Genomic DNA, 22977 nt, shown 5'->3' with positions numbered 1-22977 from the left:
ACAGTGAACACAGAGAACACTGAAAATAGAGAACACTGAACACAGAGAAAAGTGAACATAGAGAACAATGAACTCAGAGAACACTGAACACAGAGTGAACACAAAGTGAACACTGAGTACAGTGAACACAGAGAAAGTGAACACAAAGTGAACACTGAGAACAGTGAACCCAGGGAACAGTGAACACAGTGTAAACACTGAGAACAGTGAACACAGAGAAGAGTGAACACAGAGAACAGTGAACACAGAAATCGGTTGAACACAGAGAATAGTGAACACAGAGAACAGTGAACACAGAAAACAGTGAACTCAGAGAACACTGAACACAGAGTGAACACAAAGTGAACACTGAGTACAGTGAACACAGAGAACAGTGAACCCAGGGAACAGTGAACACAGAAAACAGTAAACACAGAGAACACTTAATACAGAGAACACTGAATACAGAGGACAGTGAACTCAGAGAACACTGAACACAGAAAAGAGTGAACACAAATTGAACACAGAGTGAACACTGAGTACAGGGAACACAGAAAAAGTGTACACACAGTGAACACTGAGAAGAGAGGAAACAGTGATCAGTGAACACAGAGTAAACACTGAGAACAGTGAACACAGAGAACAGTGAATACAGACAACAGTGAACACAGACAACAGTGAACAAAGAGAACGGAGAACAACGGGAGCACTAAACTGAGAGAACAGTGAAAAGAGAGAACAGTGAACCATGAGAACAGTGAATACAGAGAATAGTGAACACAGAGAACAGTGAACACAAAAAACAGTGAACACAGAGAACACTGAAAACAGAGAACACTGAACACAGACAATAGTGAACACAGAAAACAGTGAACACTGAGAACAGTGACCAGAGAACACTGAACACAGAGTAAAAAAAGGACGGTGAACACAGAGTGAACACTGAGTACAGTGAACACAGAGAAAGTGAACAGAGAGTGAACACTGAGACCAGTGAACACAGAGAACACTGTACGCAGAGTAAACACTGAGAACAGTGAACACAGAGAACAGTGAACACAGAGAACAGTGAATACAGAAAACAGTGAACACAGAGAATAGTGAACACAGCGAACAGTGAACACAGAAAGCAGTGAACACAGAAAACACTGAAAACAGAGAACACAGAACATAGAGAACAGTGAACACACAGAACAGTGAACACAGAGAATACTGAACACAGAGAACAGTGAACACAGAGAACGGAGAACACAGGGAGCACTGAACAATGAGAACAGTGAATACAGAGAATAGTGAACACAGAGAACAGTGAAAACAAAAAACAATGAACTCAGAAAACCCTGAAAACAGAGAACACTGCACACGGAGAACAGTGAACACAGAAAACAGTAAACATAGAGAATAGTAAACCAGAGAACAGTGAACACAGAAAACAGTGAACACTGTGAACAGTGAACACAGAGAATAGTGAACACAGCGAACAGTGAACACAGAGTAAAAAAAGGACGGTGAACACAGAGTGAACACTGAGTACAGTGAACACAGAGAAAGTGAACACAGGAAACAGTGAACACAGAGAACACTGAAAACAGAGAACACTGAACACAGAGAACAGTGAACACAGAGAACATCGAACACAGAGAACAGTGAACACAGAGTGAACACAAAGTGAACACTGAGTACAGTGAACACAGAGAAAGTGAACACAGGAAACAGAGAACACAGGGAACACTGAAAACAGAGAACACTGAACACAGAGAACAGTGAACACAAAGAACAGTGGTATCAGAGAACTCTGAACACAGAGAACAGCGAACAAAGAGAACAGTGAACACAGACGACACTGAACAAAGAGAACAGTGAACACAGAAAACAGTGAACACAGACAAAATGTGAACACACAGAACACTGAAAACAGAGAACACTGAACACAGAGAACACTGAACTCAGAGAACACTGAACACAGAGAACAGTGAACCCAGAGAACAGTGAAAACACAGTGAACAAAGAGAACGGTGAACACAGATTGAACACTGAGTACAGTGAACACAGAGAAAGTGAACATAGAGTGAACACTGAGAACAGAGAACACAGACAACACTGAACACAGAGAACAGTGAACATGCAGAACAATGAACACGCAGTGAACACTGAGAAGAGAGAAAACAGAGATCAGTGAACACAGAGTAAACACTGAGAACAGTGAACACAGAGAACAGTGAACACAGACAACAGTGAACACAGACAACAGTGAACAAAGAGAACGGAGAACAACGGGAGCACTAAACTGAGAGAACAGTGAAAAGAGAGAACAGTGAACCATGAGAACAGTGAATACAGAGAATAGTGAACACAGAGAACAGTGAACTCAGAGAACACTGAACACAGATTGAACACAGAGTGATCACTGAGTACAGTGACCACAGAGAAAGAGAACACAAAGTGAACACTGAGAAGAGTGAACACCGAGAACTGTGAACACAGAGTGAACACAGAGAACGGTGAACACAGAGTCAACACTGATTACAGTGAAGACAGAGAAAGTGAACACAGAGTGAACACAGAAAACAGTGAAAACAGAGAACACTGAAAACAGACAACACTGAACACAGAGAACATTGAACACAGAGAACAGTGAACACAGATAACAGTGAACACAGAGAACACTGAAAATAGAGAACACTGAACACAGAGAAAAGTGAACATAGAGAACAGTGAACTCAGAGAACACTGAACACAGAGTGAACACAAAGTGAACACTGAGTACAGTGAACACAGAGAAAGTGAACACAAAGTGAACACTGAGAACAGTGAACCCAGGGAACAGTGAACACAGTGTAAACACTGAGAACAGTGAACACAGAGAAGAGTGAACACAGAGAACAGTGAACACAGAAATCGGTTGAACACAGAGAATAGTGAACACAGAGAACAGTGAACACAGAAAACAGTGAACTCAGAGAACACTGAACACAGAGTGAACACAAAGTGAACACTGAGTACAGTGAACACAGAGAAAGTGAACAAAAAGTGAACACAGAGAACAGTGAACCCAGGGAACAGTGAACACTGAAAACAGAAAACACAGAGAACACTTAATACAGAGAACACTGAACACAGAGAACAGTGAATACAGAGAACACTGAACACAGAAAAGAGTGAACACAAAGTGAACACAGAGTGAACACTGAGAAGAGAGAAAACAGAGATCAGTGAACACAGAGTAAACACTGAGAACAGTGAACACAGAGAACAGTGAATACAGACAACAGTGAACACAGACAACAGTGAACAAAGAGAACGGAGAACAACGGGAGCACTAAACTGAGAGAACAGCGAAAAGAGAGAACAGTGAACCATGAGAACAGTGAATACAGAGAATAGTGAACACAGAGAACAGTGAACACAAAAAACAGTGAACACAGAGAACACTGAAAGCAGAGAACACTGAACACAGACAATAGTGAACAAGAGAACAGTGAACACAGAAAACAGTGAACACTGAGAACAGTGACCAGAGAACACTGAAAACAGAGTAAAAAAAGAACGGTGAACACAGAGTGAACACTGAGTAGAGTGAACACAGAGAAAGTGAACAGAGAGTGAACACTGAGACCAGTGAGCACAGAGAACACTGTACGCAGAGTAAACACAGAGAACAGTGAACACGGAGAACAGTGAATACAGAAAACAGTGAACACAGAGAATAGTGAACACAGCGAACAGTGAACACAGAAAGCAGTGAACACAGAACACAGAGAACAGTGAACACACAGAACAGTGCACACAGAGAATACTGAACACAGAGAACAGTGAACACAGAGAACAGAGAACACAGCGAACACTGAACACAGAGAACAAAAACACAGACAACAGTGAACACAGACAACAGTGAACACAGGAAACAGTGAACACAGAGAACACTGAAAACAGAGAACACTGACCACAGAGAACAGTGAACACATAGAACATCGAACACAGAGAACAGTGAAAACAGACAACACTGAACAAAGAGAAGAGTGAACACGGAGAACAGTGAACAGAGAGAACAGTGAACACAGAGAAGAGTGAACAAAGAGAACAGTGAACACAGAAAACAGTGAACACAGAGAACACTGAAAACAGAGAACACTGAAAACAGAGAACACTGAACACAGAGAACAGTGAACACAGAGAACAGTGAACTCAGAGAACACTGAACACAGAGAAGAGTGAACACAGAGTGAACACAAAGTGAACACTGAATACAGTGAACACAGAGAATGTGAACACAAAGTGAACACTGAGAACAGTGAACACAGAGAACAGTGAACACAGAAATCGGTAAACACTGAGAACAGTGAACACAGAGAACAGTGAACACAGAGAACAGTGAACACAGAGAATACAGAAAACAGATAACACTGAACACAGAGAACAGTGAACACAGAGAACACTGAACACAGAGTGAAAAAATAGAACGGTGAACACAGAGTCAACATTGATTACAGTGAACACAGAGAATACTGAACACAGAGAACAGAGAACACAGGGAACACTGAAAACAGAGAACACTGAACACAGAGAACAGTGAACACAAAGAACAGAGGTATCAGAGAACTCTGAACACAGAGAACAGCGAACAAAGAGAACAGTGAACACAGACAACACTGAACAAAGAGAACAGTGAACACAGAAAACAGTGAACACAGACAAAATGTGAACACACAGAACACTGAAAACAGAGAACACTGAACACAGAGAACACTGAACTCAGAGAACACTGAATACAGAGAACAGTGAACCCAGAGAACAGTGAAAACACAGTGAACAAAGAGAACGGTGAACACAGATTGAACACTGAGTACAGTGAACACAGAGAAAGTGAACATAGAGTGAACACTGAGAACAGAGAACACAGACAACACTGAACACAGAGAAAAGTGAACATGCAGAACAATGAACACGCAGTGAACACTGAGAAGAGAGAAAACAGAGATCAGTGAACACAGAGTAAACACTGAGAACAGTGAACACAGACAACAGTGAACACAGACAACAGTGAACACAGACAACAGTGAACAAAGAGAACGGAGAACAACGGGAGCACTAAACTGAGAGAACAGTGAAAAGAGAGAACAGTGAACCATGAGAACAGTGAATACAGAGAATAGTGAACACAGAGAACAGTGAACTCAGAGAACACTGAACACAGATTGAACACAGAGTGATCACTGAGTACAGTGACCACAGAGAAAGTGAACACAAAGTGAACACTGAGAACAGTGAACACCGAGAACTGTGAATACAGAGTGAACAAAGAGAACGGTGAACACAGAGTCAACACTGATTACAGTGAAGACAGAGAAAGTGAACACAGAGAACACTGAAAACAGACAACACTGAACACAGAGAACATTGAACACAGAGAACAGTGAACACAGATAACAGTGAACACAGAGAACACTGAAAATAGAGAACACTGAACACAGAGAAAAGTGAACATAGAGAACAGTGAACTCAGAGAACACTGAACACAGAGTGAACACAAAGTGAACACTGAGTACAGTGAACACAGAGAAAGTGAACACAAAGTGAACACTGAGAACAGTGAACCCAGGGAACAGTGAACACAGTGTAAACACTGAGAACAGTGAACACAGAGAAGAGTGAACACAGAGAACAGTGAACACAGAAATCGGTTGAACACAGAGAATAGTGAACACAGAGAACAGTGAACACAGAAAACAGTGAACTCAGAGAACACTGAACACAGAGTGAACACAAAGTGAACACTGAGTACAGTGAACACAGAGAACAGTGAACCCAGGGAACAGTGTACACAGAAAACAGTAAACACAGAGAACACTTAATACAGAGAACACTGAATACAGAGAACAGTGAACTCAGAGAACACTGAACACAGAAAAGAGTGAACACAAATTGAACACAGAGTGAACACTGAGTACAGGGAACACAGAAAAAGTGTACACACAGTGAACACTGAGAAGAGAGAAAACAGTGATCAGTGAACACAGAGTAAACACTGAGAACAGTGAACACAGAGAACAGTGAATACAGACAACAGTGAACACAGACAACAGTGAACAAAGAGAACGGAGAACAACGGGAGCACTAAACTGAGAGAACAGTGAAAAGAGAGAACAGTGAACCATGAGAACAGTGAATACAGAGAATAGTGAACACAGAGAACAGTGAACACAAAAAACAGTGAACACAGAGAACACTGAAAACAGAGAACACTGAACACAGACAATAGTGAACACAGAAAACAGTGAACACTGAGAATAGTGACCAGAGAACACTGAAAACAGAGTAAAAAAAGGACGGTGAACACAGAGTGAACACTGAGTACAGTGAACACAGAGAAAGTGAACAGAGAGTGAACACTGAGACCAGTGAACACAGAGAACACTGTACGCAGAGTAAACACTGAGAACAGTGAACACAGAGAACAGTGAACACAGAGAACAGTGAATACAGAAAACAGTGAACACAGAGAATAGTGAACACAGCGAACAGTGAACACAGAAAGCAGTGAACACAGAAAACACTGAAAACAGAGAACACAGAACATAGAGAACAGTGAACACACAGAACAGTGAACACAGAGAATACTGAACACAGAGAACAGTGAACACAGAGAACGGAGAACACAGGGAGCACTGAACAATGAGAACAGTGAATACAGAGAATAGTGAACACAGAGAACAGTGAAAACAAAAAACAATGAACTCAGAGAACCCTGAAAACAGAGAACACTGCACACGGAGAACAGTGAACACAGAAAACAGTAAACACAGAGAATAGTGAACCAGAGAACAGTGAACACAGAAAACAGTGAACACTGAGAACAGTGAACCAGAGAACAGTGAAAACAGAGAACAGTGAACACAGGGAACACTGAACACAGAGTAAAAAAAGGACGGTGAACACAGAGTGAACACTGAGTACAGTGAACACAGAGAAAGTGAACACAGGAAACAGTGAACACAGAGAACACTGAAAACAGAGAACACTGAACACAGAGAACAGTGAACACAGAGAACATCGAACACAGAGAACAGTGAACACAGAGTGAACACAAAGTGAACACTGAGTACAGTGAACACAGAGAAAGTGAACACAGGAAACAGAGAACACAGGGAACACTGAAAACAGAGAACACTGAACACAGAGAACAGTGAACACAAAGAACAGTGGTATCAAAGAACTCTGAACACAGAGAACAGCGAACAAAGAGAACAGTGAACACAGACGACACTGAACAAAGAGAACAGTGAACACAGAAAACAGTGAACACAGACAAAATGTGAACACACAGAACACTGAAAACAGAGAACACTGAACACAGAGAACACTGAACTCAGAGAACACTGAACACAGAGAACAGTGAACCCAGAGAACAGTGAAAACACAGTGAACAAAGAGAACGGTGAACACAGATTGAACACTGAGTACAGTGAACACAGAGAAAGTGAACATAGAGTGAACACTGAGAACAGAGAACACAGACAACACTGAACACAGAGAACAGTGAACATGCAGAACAATGAACACGCAGTGAACACTGAGAAGAGAGAAAACAGAGATCAGTGAACACAGAGTAAACACTGAGAACAGTGAACACAGAGAACAGTGAACACAGACAACAGTGAACACAGACAACAGTGAACAAAGAGAACGGAGAACAACGGGAGCACTAAACTGAGAGAACACTGAAAAGAGAGAACAGTGAACCATGAGAACAGTGAATACAGAGAATAGTGAACACAGAGAACAGTGAACTCAGAGAACACTGAACACAGATTGAACACAGAGTGATCACTGAGTACAGTGACCACAGAGAAAGAGAACACAAAGTGAACACTGAGAACAGTGAACACCGAGAACTGTGAACACAGAGTGAACAAAGAGAACGGTGAACACAGAGTCAACACTGATTACAGTGAAGACAGAGAAAGTGAACACAGAGTGAACACAGAAAACAGTGAACACAGAGAACACTGAAAACAGACAACACTGAACACAGAGAACATTGAACACAGAGAACAGTGAACACAGATAACAGTGAACACAGAGAACACTGAAAATAGAGAACACTGAACACAGAGAAAAGTGAACATAGAGAACAGTGAACTCAGAGAACACTGAACACAGAGTGAACACAAAGTGAACACTGAGTACAGTGAACACAGAGAAAGTGAACACAAAGTGAACACTGAGAACAGTGAACCCAGGGAACAGTGAACACAGTGTAAACACTGAGAACAGTGAACACAGAGAAGAGTGAACACAGAGAACAGTGAACACAGAAATCGGTTGAACACAGAGAATAGTGAACACAGAGAACAGTGAACACAGAAAACAGTGAACTCAGAGAACACTGAACACAGAGTGAACACAAAGTGAACACTGAGTACAGTGAACACAGAGAAAGTGAACACAAAGTGAACACAGAGAACAGTGAACCCAGGGAACAGTGAACACAGAAAACAGTAAACACAGAGAACACTTAATACAGAGAACACTGAACACAGAGAACAGTGAATACAGAGAACAGTGAACTCAGAGAACACTGAACACAGAAAAGAGTGAACACAAAGTGAACACAGAGTGAACACTGAGAAGAGAGAAAACAGAGATCAGTGAACACAGAGGAAACACTGAGAACAGTGAACACAGAGAACAGTGAATACAGACAACAGTGAACACAGACAACAGTGAACAAAGAGAACGGAGAACAACGGGAGCACTAAACTGAGAGAACAGCGAAAAGAGAGAACAGTGAACCATGAGAACAGTGAATACAGAGAATAGTGAACACAGAGAACAGTGAACACAAAAAACAGTGAACACAGAGAACACTGAAAGCAGAGAACACTGAACACAGACAATAGTGAACAAGAGAACAGTGAACACAGAAAACAGTGAACACTGAGAACAGTGACCAGAGAACACTGAAAACAGAGTAAAAAAAGAACGGTGAACACAGAGTGAACACTGAGTACAGTGAACACAGAGAAAGTGAACAGAGAGTGAACACTGAGACCAGTGAGCACAGAGAACACTGTACGCAGAGTAAACACAGAGAACAGTGAACACAGAGAACAGTGAATACAGAAAACAGTGAACACAGAGAATAGTGAACACAGCGAACAGTGAACACAGAAAGCAGTGAACACAGAACACAGAGAACAGTGAACACACAGAACAGTGCACACAGAGAATACTGAACACAGAGAACAGTGAACACAGAGAACAGAGAACACAGCGAACACTGAACACAGAGAACAAAAACACAGACAACAGTGAACACAGACAACAGTGAACACAGGAAACAGTGAACACAGAGAACACTGAAAACAGAGAACACTGAACACAGAGAACAGTGAACACATAGAACATCGAACACAGAGAACAGTGAAAACAGACAACACTGAACAAAGAGAAGAGTGAACACGGAGAACAGTGAACAGAGAGAACAGTGAACACAGAGAAGAGTGAACAAAGAGAACAGTGAACACAGAAAACAGTGAACACAGAGAACACTGAAAACAGAGAACACTGAAAACAGAGAACACTGAACACAGAGAACAGTGAACACAGAGAACAGTGAACTCAGAGAACACTGAACACAGAGAAGAGTGAACACAGAGTGAACACAAAGTGAACACTGAATACAGTGAACACAGAGAATGTGAACACAAAGTGAACACTGAGAACAGTGAACACAGAGAACAGTGAACACAGAAATCGGTAAACACTGAGAACAGTGAACACAGAGAACAGTGAACACAGAGAACAGTGAACACAGAGAATACAGAAAACAGATAACACTGAACACAGAGAACAGTGAACACAGAGAACACTGAACACAGAGTGAAAAAATAGAACGGTGAACACAGAGTCAACATTGATTACAGTGAACACAGAGAATACTGAACACAGAGAACAGAGAACACAGGGAACACTGAAAACAGAGAACACTGAACACAGAGAACAGTGAACACAAAGAACAGAGGTATCAGAGAACTCTGAACACAGAGAACAGCGAACAAAGAGAACAGTGAACACAGACAACACTGAACAAAGAGAACAGTGAACACAGAAAACAGTGAACACAGACAAAATGTGAACACACAGAACACTGAAAACAGAGAACACTGAACACAGAGAACACTGAACTCAGAGAACACTGAATACAGAGAACAGTGAACCCAGAGAACAGTGAAAACACAGTGAACAAAGAGAACGGTGAACACAGATTGAACACTGAGTACAGTGAACACAGAGAAAGTGAACATAGAGTGAACACTGAGAACAGAGAACACAGACAACACTGAACACAGAGAAAAGTGAACATGCAGAACAATGAACACGCAGTGAACACTGAGAAGAGAGAAAACAGAGATCAGTGAACACAGAGTAAACACTGAGAACAGTGAACACAGACAACAGTGAACACAGACAACAGTGAACACAGACAACAGTGAACAAAGAGAACGGAGAACAACGGGAGCACTAAACTGAGAGAACAGTGAAAAGAGAGAACAGTGAACCATGAGAACAGTGAATACAGAGAATAGTGAACACAGAGAACAGTGAACTCAGAGAACACTGAACACAGATTGAACACAGAGTGATCACTGAGTACAGTGACCACAGAGAAAGTGAACACAAAGTGAACACTGAGAACAGTGAACACCGAGAACTGTGAATACAGAGTGAACAAAGAGAACGGTGAACACAGAGTCAACACTGATTACAGTGAAGACAGAGAAAGTGAACACAGAGAACACTGAAAACAGACAACACTGAACACAGAGAACATTGAACACAGAGAACAGTGAACACAGATAACAGTGAACACAGAGAACACTGAAAATAGAGAACACTGAACACAGAGAAAAGTGAACATAGAGAACAGTGAACTCAGAGAACACTGAACACAGAGTGAACACAAAGTGAACACTGAGTACAGTGAACACAGAGAAAGTGAACACAAAGTGAACACTGAGAACAGTGAACCCAGGGAACAGTGAACACAGTGTAAACACTGAGAACAGTGAACACAGAGAAGAGTGAACACAGAGAACAGTGAACACAGAAATCGGTTGAACACAGAGAATAGTGAACACAGAGAACAGTGAACACAGAAAACAGTGAACTCAGAGAACACTGAACACAGAGTGAACACAAAGTGAACACTGAGTACAGTGAACACAGAGAACAGTGAACCCAGGGAACAGTGTACACAGAAAACAGTAAACACAGAGAACACTTAATACAGAGAACACTGAATACAGAGAACAGTGAACTCAGAGAACACTGAACACAGAAAAGAGTGAACACAAATTGAACACAGAGTGAACACTGAGTACAGGGAACACAGAAAAAGTGTACACACAGTGAACACTGAGAAGAGAGAAAACAGTGATCAGTGAACACAGAGTAAACACTGAGAACAGTGAACACAGAGAACAGTGAATACAGACAACAGTGAACACAGACAACAGTGAACAAAGAGAACGGAGAACAACGGGAGCACTAAACTGAGAGAACAGTGAAAAGAGAGAACAGTGAACCATGAGAACAGTGAATACAGAGAATAGTGAACACAGAGAACAGTGAACACAAAAAACAGTGAACACAGAGAACACTGAAAACAGAGAACACTGAACACAGACAATAGTGAACACAGAAAACAGTGAACACTGAGAATAGTGACCAGAGAACACTGAAAACAGAGTAAAAAAAGGACGGTGAACACAGAGTGAACACTGAGTACAGTGAACACAGAGAAAGTGAACAGAGAGTGAACACTGAGACCAGTGAACACAGAGAACACTGTACGCAGAGTAAACACTGAGAACAGTGAACACAGAGAACAGTGAACACAGAGAACAGTGAATACAGAAAACAGTGAACACAGAGAATAGTGAACACAGCGAACAGTGAACACAGAAAGCAGTGAACACAGAAAACACTGAAAACAGAGAACACAGAACATAGAGAACAGTGAACACACAGAACAGTGAACACAGAGAATACTGAACACAGAGAACAGTGAACACAGAGAACGGAGAACACAGGGAGCACTGAACAATGAGAACAGTGAATACAGAGAATAGTGAACACAGAGAACAGTGAAAACAAAAAACAATGAACTCAGAGAACCCTGAAAACAGAGAACACTGCACACGGAGAACAGTGAACACAGAAAACAGTAAACACAGAGAATAGTGAACCAGAGAACAGTGAACACAGAAAACAGTGAACACTGAGAACAGTGAACCAGAGAACAGTGAAAACAGAGAACAGTGAACACAGGGAACACTGAACACAGAGTAAAAAAAGGACGGTGAACACAGAGTGAACACTGAGTACAGTGAACACAGAGAAAGTGAACACAGGAAACAGTGAACACAGAGAACACTGAAAACAGAGAACACTGAACACAGAGAACAGTGAACACAGAGAACATCGAACACAGAGAACAGTGAACACAGAGTGAACACAAAGTGAACACTGAGTACAGTGAACACAGAGAAAGTGAACACAGGAAACAGAGAACACAGGGAACACTGAAAACAGAGAACACTGAACACAGAGAACAGTGAACACAAAGAACAGTGGTATCAGAGAACTCTGAACACAGAGAACAGCGAACAAAGAGAACAGTGAACACAGACGACACTGAACAAAGAGAACAGTGAACACAGAAAACAGTGAACACAGACAAAATGTGAACACACAGAACACTGAAAACAGAGAACAGTGAACACAGAGAACACTGAACTCAGAGAACACTGAACACAGAGAACAGTGAACCCAGAGAACAGTGAAAACACAGTGAACAAAGAGAACGGTGAACACAGATTGAACACTGAGTACAGTGAACACAGAGAAAGTGAACATAGAGTGAACACTGAGAACAGAGAACACAGACAACACTGAACACAGAGAACAGTGAACATGCAGAACAATGAACACGCAGTGAACACTGAGAAGAGAGAAAACAGAGATCAGTGAACACAGAGTAAACACTGAGAACAGTGAACACAGAGAACAGTGAACACAGACAACAGTGAACACAGACAACAGTGAACAAAGAGAACGGAGAACAACGGGAGCACTAAACTGAGAGAACACTGAAAAGAGAGAACAGTGAACCATGAGAACAGTGAATACAGAGAATAGTGAACACAGAGAACAGTGAACTCAGAGAACACTGAACACAGATTGAACACAGAGTGATCACTGAGTACAGTGACCACAGAGAAAGAGAACACAAAGTGAACACTGAGAACAGTGAACACCGAGAACTGTGAACACAGAGTGAACAAAGAGAACGGTGAACACAGAGTCAACACTGATTACAGTGAAGACAGAGAAAGTGAACACAGAGTGAACACAGAAAACAGTGAACACAGAGAACACTGAAAACAGACAACACTGAACACAGAGAACATTGAACACAGAGAACAGTGAACACAGATAACAGTGAACACAGAGAACACTGAAAATAGAGAACACTGAACACAGAGAAAAGTGAACATAGAGAACAGTGAACTCAGAGAACACTGAACACAGAGTGAACACAAAGTGAACACTGAGTACAGTGAACACAGAGAAAGTGAACACAAAGTGAACACTGAGAACAGTGAACCCAGGGAACAGTGAACACAGTGTAAACACTGAGAACAGTGAACACAGAGAAGAGTGAACACAGAGAACAGTGAACACAGAAATCGGTTGAACACAGAGAATAGTGAACACAGAGAACAGTGAACACAGAAAACAGTGAACTCAGAGAACACTGAACACAGAGTGAACACAAAGTGAACACTGAGTACAGTGAACACAGAGAAAGTGAACACAAAGTGAACACAGAGAACAGTGAACCCAGGGAACAGTGAACACAGAAAACAGTAAACACAGAGAACACTTAATACAGAGAACACTGAACACAGAGAACAGTGAATACAGAGAACAGTGAACTCAGAGAACACTGAACACAGAAAAGAGTGAACACAAAGTGAACACAGAGTGAACACTGAGAAGAGAGAAAACAGAGATCAGTGAACACAGAGGAAACACTGAGAACAGTGAACACAGAGAACAGTGAATACAGACAACAGTGAACACAGACAACAGTGAACAAAGAGAACGGAGAACAACGGGAGCACTAAACTGAGAGAACAGCGAAAAGAGAGAACAGTGAACCATGAGAACGGTGAATACAGAGAATAGTGAACACAGAGAACAGTGAACACAGAGAACACTGTACACAGAGAAAACACTGAGAACAGTTAACACAGAGAATAGTGAACACAGAGAACAGTGAAAACAGAGAACACAGAACACAGAGAACAGTGAACACACAGAACAGTGCACACAGAGAATACTGAACACAGAGAACAGTGAACACAGAGAACAGAGAACACAGCGAACACTGAACACAGAGAACAAAAACACAGACAACAGTGAACACAGACAACAGTGAACACAGGAAACAGTGAACACAGAGAACACTGAAAACAGAGAACACTGAACACAGAGAACAGTGAACACATAGAACATCGAACACAGAGAACAGTGAAAACAGACAACACTGAACAAAGAGAAGAGTGAACACGGAGAACAGTGAACAGAGAGAACAGTGAACACAGAGAAGAGTGAACAAAGAGAACAGTGAACACAGAAAACAGTGAACACAGAGAACACTGAAAACAGAGAACACTGAAAACAGAGAACACTGAACACAGAGAACAGTGAACACAGAGAACAGTGAACTCAGAGAACACTGAACACAGAGAAGAGTGAACACAGAGTGAAGACAAAGTGAACACTGAATACAGTGAACACAGAGAAAGTTAACACAAAGTGAGCACTGAGAACAGTGAACACAGAGAACAGTGAACACAGAAATCGGTAAACACTGAGAACAGTGAACACAGAGAACAGTGAACACAGAGAACAGTGAACACAGAAATCAGTGAACACAGAGAATACAGAAAACAGATAACACTGAACACAGAGAACAGTGAACACAGAGAACACTGAACACAGAGTGAAAAAATAGAACGGTGAACACAGAGTCAACATTGATTACAGTGAACACAGAGAATACTGAACACAGGGAACACTGAAAACAGAGAACACTGAACACAGAGAACAGTGAACACAAAGAACAGAGGTATCAGAGAACTCTGAACACAGAGAACAGCGAACAAAGAGAACAGTGAACACAGACAACACTGAACAAAGAGAACAGTGAACACAGAAAACAGTGAACACAGACAAAATGTGAACACACAGAACACTGAGAACAGAGAACACTGAACACAGAGAACACTGAACTCAGAGAACACTGAACACAGAGAACAGTGAACCCAGAGAACAGTGAAAACACAGTGAACAAAGAGAACGGTGAACACAGATTGAACACTGAGTACAGTGAACACAGAGAAAGTGAACATAGAGTGAACACTGAGAACAGAGAACACAGACAACACTGAACACAGAGAAAAGTGAACATGCAGAACAATGAACACGCAGTGAACACTGAGAAGAGAGAAAACAGAGATCAGTGAACACAGAGTAAACACTGAGAACAGTGAACACAGAGAACAGTGAACACAGACAACAGTGAACACAGACAACAGTGAACAAAGAGAACGGAGAACAACGGGAGCACTAAACTGAGAGAACAGTGAAAAGAGAGAACAGTGAACCATGAGAACAGTGAATACAGAGAATAGTGAACACAGAGAACAGTGAACTCAGAGAACACTGAACACAGATTGAACACAGAGTGATCACTGACTACAGTGACCACAGAGAAAGTGAACACAAAGTGAACACTGAGAACAGTGAACACCGAGAACTGTGAACACAGAGTGAACACAGAGAACGGTGAACACAGAGTCAACACTGATTACAGTGAAGACAGAGAAAGTGAACACAGAGTGAACACAGAAAACAGTGAACACAGAGAACACTGAAAACAGACAACACTGAACACAGAGAACATTGAACACAGAGAACAGTGAACACAGATAACAGTGAACACAGAGAACACTGAAAATAGAGAACACTGAACACAGAGAAAAGTGAACATAGAGAACAGTGAACTCAGAGAACACTGAACACAGAGTGAACACAAAGTGAACACTGAGTACAGTGAACACAGAGAAAGTGAACACAAAGTGAACACTGAGAACAGTGAACCCAGGGAACAGTGAACACAGTGTAAACACTGAGAACAGTGAACACAGAGAAGAGTGAACACAGAGAACAGTGAACACAGAAATCGGTTGAACACAGAGAATAGTGAACACAGAGAACAGTGAACACAGAAAACAGTGAACTCAGAGAACACTGAACACAGAGTGAACACAAAGTGAACACTGAGTACAGTGAACACAGAGAACAGTGAACCCAGGGAACAGTGAACACAGAAAACAGTAAACACAGAGAACACTTAATACAGAGAACACTGAATACAGAGAACAGTGAACTCAGAGAACACTGAACACAGAAAAGAGTGAACACAAATTGAACACAGAGTGAACACTGAGTACAGGGAACACAGAAAAAGTGTACACACAGTGAACACTGAGAAGAGAGGAAACAGTGATCAGTGAACACAGAGTAAACACTGAGAACAGAGAACACAGAGAACAGTGAACACAGACAACAGTGAACACAGACAACAGTGAACAAAGAGAACGGAGAACAACGGGAGCACTAAACTGAGAGAACAGTGAAAAGAGAGAACAGTGAACCATGAGAACAGAGAATAGTGAACACAGAGAACAGTGAACTCAGAGAACACTGAACACAGATTGAACACAGAGTGATCACTGAGTACAGTGACCACAGAGAAAGAGAACACAAAGTGAACACTGAGGACAGTGAACACCGAGAACTGTGAACACAGAGTGAACAAAGAGAACGGTGAACACAGAGTCAACACTGATTACAGTGAAGACAGAGAAAGTGAACACAGAGTGAACACAGAAAACAGTGAACACAGAGAACACTGAAAACAGACAACACTGAACACAGAGAACATTGAACACAGAGAACAGTGAACACAGATAACAGTGAACACAGAGAACACTGAAAATAGAGAACACTGAACACAGAGAAAAGTGAACATAGAGAACAGTGAACTCAGAGAACACTGAACACAGAGTGAACACAAAGTGAACACTGAGTACAGTGAACACAGAGAAAGTGAACACAAAGTGAACACTGAGAACAGTGAACCCAGGGAACAGTGAACACAGTGTAAACACTGAGAACAGTGAACACAGAGAAGAGTGAACACAGAGAACAGTGAACACAGAAATCGGTTGAACACAGAGAATAGTGAACACAGAGAACAGTGAACACAGAAAACAGTGAACTCAGAGAACACTGAACACAGAGTGAACACAAAGTGAACACTGAGTACAGTGAACACAGAGAAAGTGAACACAAAGTGAACACAGAGAACAGTGAACCCAGGGAACAGTGAACACAGAAAACAGTAAACACAGAGAACACTGAAAATAGAGAACACTGAACACAGAGAAAAGTGAACATAGAGAACAGTGAACTCAGAGAACACTGAACACAGAGTGAACACAAAGTGAACACTGAGTACAGTGAACACAGAGAAAGTGAACACAAAGTGAACACTGAGAACAGTGAACCCAGGGAACAGTGAACACAGTGTAAACACTGAGAACAGTGAACACAGAGAAGAGTGAACACAGAGAACAGTGAACACAGAAATCGGTTGAACACAGAGAATAGTGAACACAGAGAACAGTGAACACAGAAAACAGTGAACTCAGAGAACACTGAACACAGAGTGAACGCAAAGTGAACACTGAGTACACTGAACACAGAGAAAGTGAACACAAAGTGAACACAGAGAACAGTGAACCCAGGGAACAGTGAACACAGAAAACAGTAAACACAGAGAACACTTAATACAGAGAACAATGAACACAGAGAACAGTGAATACAGAGAACAGTGAACTCAGAGAACACTGAACACAGAAAAGAGTGAACACAAAGTGAACACAGAGTGAACACTGAGAAGAGAGAAAACAGAGATCAGTGAACTCAGAGTAAACACTGAGAACAGTGAACACAGAGAACAGTGAATACAGACAACAGTGAACACAGACAACAGTGAACAAAGAGAACGGAGAACAACGGGAGCACTAAACTGAGAGAACAGCGAAAAGAGAGAACAGTGAACCATGAGAACAGTGAATACAGAGAATAGTGAACACAGAGAACAGTGAACACAAAAAACAGTGAACACAGAGAACACTGAAAACAGAGAACACTGAACACAGACAATAGTGAACACAGAAAACAGTGAACACTGAGAACAGTGACCAGAGAACACTGAAAACAGAGTAACAAAAGGACGGTGAACACAGAGTGAACACTGAGTACAGTGAACACAGAGAAAGTGAACAGAGAGTGAACACTGAGACCAGTGAACACAGAGAACACTGTACGCAGAGTAAACACTGAGAACAGTGAACACAGAGAACAGTGAACACAGAGAACAGTGAATACAGAAAACAGTGAACACAGAGAATAGTGAACACAGCGAACAGTGAACACAGAAAGCAGTGAACACAGAAAACACTGAAAACAGAGAACACAGAACATAGAGAACAGTGAACACACAGAACAGTGAACACAGAGAATACTGAACACAGAGAACAGTGAACACAGAGAACGGAGAACACAGGGAGCACTGAACAATGAGAACAGTGAATACAGAGAATAGTGAACACAGAGAAAAGTGAAAACAAAAAACAATGAACTCAGAGAACCCTGAAAACAGAGAACACTGCACACGGAGAACAGTGAACACAGAAAACAGTAAACACAGAGAATAGTGAACCAGAGAACAGTGAACACAGAAAACAGTGAACACTGAGAACAGTGAACCAGAGAACAGTGAAAACAGAGAACAGTGAACACAGGGAACACTGAACACAGAGTAAAAAAAAGGACGGTGAACACAGAGTGAACACTGAGTACAGTGAACACAGAGAAAGTGAACACAGGAAACAGTGAACACAGAGAACACTGAAAACAGAGAACACTGAACACAGAGAACAGTGAACACAGAGAACATCGAACACAGAGAACAGTGAACAGAGTGAACACAAAGTGAACACTGAGTACAGTGAACACAGAGAAAGTGAACACAGGAAACAGAGAACACAGGGAACACTGAAAACAGAGAACACTGAACACAGAGAACAGTGAACACAAAGAACAGTGGTATCAGAGAACTCTGAACACAGAGAACAGCGAACAAAGAGAACAGTGAACACAGACGACACTGAACAAAGAGAACAGTGAACACAGAAAACAGTGAACACAGACAAAATGTGAACACACAGAACACTGAAAACAGAGAACACTGAACACAGAGAACACTGAACTCAGAGAACACTGAACACAGAGAACAGTGAACCCAGAGAACAGTGAAAACACAGTGAACAAAGAGAACGGTGAACACAGATTGAACACTGAGTACAGTGAACACAGAGAAAGTGAACATAGAGTGAACACTGAGAACAGAGAACACAGACAACACTGAACACAGAGAACAGTGAACATGCAGAACAATGAACACGCAGTGAACACTGAGAAGAGAGAAAACAGAGATCAGTGAACACAGAGTAAACACTGAGAACAGTGAACACAGAGAACAGTGAACACAGACAACAGTGAACACAGACAACAGTGAACAAAGAGAACGGAGAACAACGGGAGCACTAAACTGAGAGAACAGTGAAAAGAGAGAACAGTGAACCATGAGAACAGTGAAAACAGAGAATAGTGAACACAGAGAACAGTGAACTCAGAGAACACTGAACACAGATTGAACACAGAGTGATCACTGAGTACAGTGACCACAGAGAAAGAGAACACAAAGTGAACACTGAGAACAGTGAACACCGAGAACTGTGAACACAGAGTGAACAAAGAGAACGGTGAACACAGAGTCAACACTGATTACAGTGAAGACAGAGAAAGTGAACACAGAGTGAACACAGAAAACAGTGAACACAGAGAACACTGAAAACAGACAACACTGAACACAGAGAACATTGAACACAGAGAACAGTGAACACAGATAACAGTGAACACAGAGAACACTGAAAATAGAGAACACTGAACACAGAGAAAAGTGAACATAGAGAACAGTGAACTCAGAGAACACTGAACACAGAGTGAACACAAAGTGAACACTGAGTACAGTGAACACAGAGAAAGTGAACACAAAGTGAACACTGAGAACAGTGAACCCAGGGAACAGTGAACACAGTGTAAACACTGAGAACAGTGAACACAGAGAAGAGTGAACACAGAGAACAGTGAACACAGAAATCGGTTGAACACAGAGAATAGTGAACACAGAGAACAGTGAACACAGAAAACAGTGAACTCAGAGAACACTGAACACAGAGTGAACACAAAGTGAACACTGAGTACACTGAACACAGAGAAAGTGAACACAAAGTGAACACAGAGAACAGTGAACCCAGGGAACAGTGAACACAGAAAACAGTAAACACAGAGAACACTTAATACAGAGAACACTGAACACAGAGAACAGTGAATACAGAGAACAGTGAACTCAGAGAACACTGAACACAGAAAAGAGTGAACACAAAGTGAACACAGAGTGAACACTGAGAAGAGAGAAAACAGAGATCAGTGAACACAGAGTAAACACTGAGAACAGTGAACACAGAGAACAGTGAATACAGACAACAGTGAACACAGACAACAGTGAACAAAGAGAACGGAGAACAACGGGAGCACTAAACTGAGAGAACAGCGAAAAGAGAGAACAGTGAACCATGAGAACAGTGAATACAGAGAATCGTGAACACAGAGAACAGTGAACACAGAGAACACTGTACACAGAGAAAACACTGAGAACAGTGAACACAGAGAATAGTGAACACAGAGAACAGTGAAAACAGAGAACACAGAACACAGAGAACAGTGAACACACAGAACAGTGCACACAGAGAATACTGAACACAGAGAACAGTGAACACAGAGAACAGAGAACACAGCGAACACTGAACACAGAGAACAAAAACACAGACAACAGTGAACACAGACAACAGTGAACACAGGAAACAGTGAACACAGAGAACACTGAAAACAGAGAACACTGAACACAGAGAAAAGTGAACATAGAGAACAGTTAACTCAGAGAACACTGAACACAGAGTGAACACAAAGTGAACACTGAGTACAGTGAACACAGAGAAAGTGAACACAAAGTGAACACTGAGAACAGTGAACCCAGGGAACAGTGAACACAGTGTAAACACTGAGAACAGTGAACACAGAGAAGAGTGAACACAGAGAACAGTGAACACAGAAATCGGTTGAACACAGAGAATAGTGAACACAGAGAACAGTGAACACAGAAAACAGTGAACTCAGAGAACACTGAACACAGAGTGAACACAAAGTGAACACTGAGTACACTGAACACAGAGAAAGTGAACACAAAGTGAACACAGAGAACAGTGAACCCAGGGAACAGTGAACACAGAAAACAGTAAACACAGAGAACACTTAATACAGAGAACAATGAACACAGAGAACAGTGAATACAGAGAACAGTGAACTCAGAGAACACTGAACACAGAAAAGAGTGAACACAAAGTGAACACAGAGTGAACACTGAGAAGAGAGAAAACAGAGATCAGTGAACTCAGAGTAAACACTGAGAACAGTGAACACAGAGAACAGTGAATACAGACAACAGTGAACACAGACAACAGTGAACAAAGAGAACGGAGAACAACGGGAGCACTAAACTGAGAGAACAGCGAAAAGAGAGAACAGTGAACCATGAGAACAGTGAATACAGAGAATAGTGAACACAGAGAACAGTGAACACAAAAAACAGTGAACACAGAGAACACTGAAAACAGAGAACACTGAACACAGACAATAGTGAACACAGAAAACAGTGAACACTGAGAACAGTGACCAGAGAACACTGAAAACAGAGTAACAAAAGGACGGTGAACACAGAGTGAACACTGAGTACAGTGAACACAGAGAAAGTGAACAGAGAGTGAACACTGAGACCAGTGAACACAGAGAACACTGTACGCAGAGTAAACACTGAGAACAGTGAACACAGAGAACAGTGAACACAGAGAACAGTGAATACAGAAAACAGTGAACACAGAGAATAGTGAACACAGCGAACAGTGAACACAGAAAGCAGTGAACACAGAAAACACTGAAAACAGAGAACACAGAACATAGAGAACAGTGAACACACAGAACAGTGAACACAGAGAATACTGAACACAGAGAACAGTGAACACAGAGAACGGAGAACACAGGGAGCACTGAACAATGAGAACAGTGAATACAGAGAATAGTGAACACAGAGAACAGTGAAAACAAAAAACAATGAACTCAGAGAACCCTGAAAAGAGAGAACACTGCACACGGAGAACAGTGAACACAGAAAACAGTAAACACAGAGAATAGTGAACCAGAGAACAGTGAACACAGAAAACAGTGAACACTGAGAACAGTGAACCAGAGAACAGTGAAAACAGAGAACAGTGAACACAGGGAACACTGAACACAGAGTAAAAAAAAGGACGGTGAACACAGAGTGAACACTGAGTACAGTGAACACAGAGAAAGTGAACACAGGAAACAGTGAACACAGAGAACACTGAAAACAGAGAACACTGAACACAGAGAACAGTGAACACAGAGAACATCGAACACAGAGAACAGTGAACACAGAGTGAACACAAAGTGAACACTGAGTACAGTGAACACAGAGAAAGTGAACACAGGAAACAGAGAACACAAGGAACACTGAAAACAGAGAACACTGAACACAGAGAACAGTGAACACAAAGAACAGTGGTATCAGAGAACTCTGAACACAGAGAA

Source organism: Chiloscyllium plagiosum, unplaced genomic scaffold, assembly GCF_037043375.1.
Source record: "Chiloscyllium plagiosum isolate Xiang-an unplaced genomic scaffold, Cpla_swu_hap1 HiC_scaffold_31, whole genome shotgun sequence".
Taxonomy (NCBI): Eukaryota; Metazoa; Chordata; class Chondrichthyes; order Orectolobiformes; family Hemiscylliidae; genus Chiloscyllium; species Chiloscyllium plagiosum.
This window is presented reverse-complemented; position numbering follows the sequence as displayed.